This window comes from Rhinopithecus bieti, unplaced genomic scaffold (genome assembly GCF_001698545.2).
Source record: "Rhinopithecus bieti isolate Rb0 unplaced genomic scaffold, ASM169854v2 repeat_18985, whole genome shotgun sequence".
Lineage (NCBI taxonomy): Eukaryota > Metazoa > Chordata > Mammalia > Primates > Cercopithecidae > Rhinopithecus > Rhinopithecus bieti.
The window spans coordinates 1-843 of record NW_016905870.1 but is presented as its reverse complement, the minus strand read 5'-3'; the positions used below and the strand labels follow the sequence as shown (position 1 = coordinate 843).

The 843-nt window shown below is 47.6% G+C and overlaps 1 pseudogene across 1 annotated transcript; it reads left to right on the top strand.

Annotated features, from left to right (window-relative positions):
- Positions 1-5: 5 nt before the first annotated feature.
- Positions 6-837, top strand: LOC108526121 (growth hormone-inducible transmembrane protein pseudogene; annotated as a pseudogene). Its single transcript, XR_001884420.1, has one exon. The product of XR_001884420.1 is annotated as a growth hormone-inducible transmembrane protein pseudogene (transcript).
- The last annotated feature ends 6 nt before the right edge of the window (positions 838-843 follow it).

The following is an 843-nucleotide window of genomic DNA, read 5'->3' as shown; positions in this document are numbered from 1 at the left end:
GGCTGTTAACACCCAGCAGGGAATATGCCACCAAAACAAGAATTGGGATCCGGCGTGGGAGAACTGGTCAAGAACTCAAAGAGGCAGCATTTGAACCATCGATGGAAAAAATATTTAAAATTGATCAGATGGGAAGATGGTTTGTTGCTGGAGGGGCTGCTGTTGGTCTTGGAGCATTGTGCTACTATGGGTTGGGACTGTCTAATGAGATTGGAGCTATTGAAAAGGCTGTAATTTGGCCTCAGTATGTGAAGGACAGAATTCATTCCACCTGTATGTACTTAGCAGGGAGTATTGGTTTAACAGCTTTGTCTGCCATAGCAATAAGCAGATCGCCTGTTCTCATGAACTTCATGATGAGAGGCTCTTTGGTGACAATTGGTATGACCTTTGCAGCCATGGTTGGAGCTGGAATGCTGGTACAATCAATACCACATGACCAGAGCCCAGGCCCAAAGCATCTTGCCTGGTTGCTACATTCTGGTGTGATGGGTGTAGTGGTGGCTCTTCTGACAATATTAGTGGGTCCTCTTCTCATCAGAGCTGCATGGTACACAGCTGGCATTGTGGGAGGCCTCTCCACTGTGGCCATGTGTGCGCCCAGTGAAAAGTTTCTGGACATGGGTGCGCCCCTGGGAGCGGGCCTGGGTTTCGTCTTTGTGTCCTCACTGGGATCTATGTTTCTTCCACCTACCACTGTGGCTGGTGCCACTCTTTACTCAGTGGCAATGTATGGTGGATTAGTTCTTTTCAGCATGTTCCTCTTGTATGATACCCAGAAAGTAATCAAGCGTGCAGAAGTGTTACCAGCGTATGGAGTTCAAAATATGATCCCATTAACTC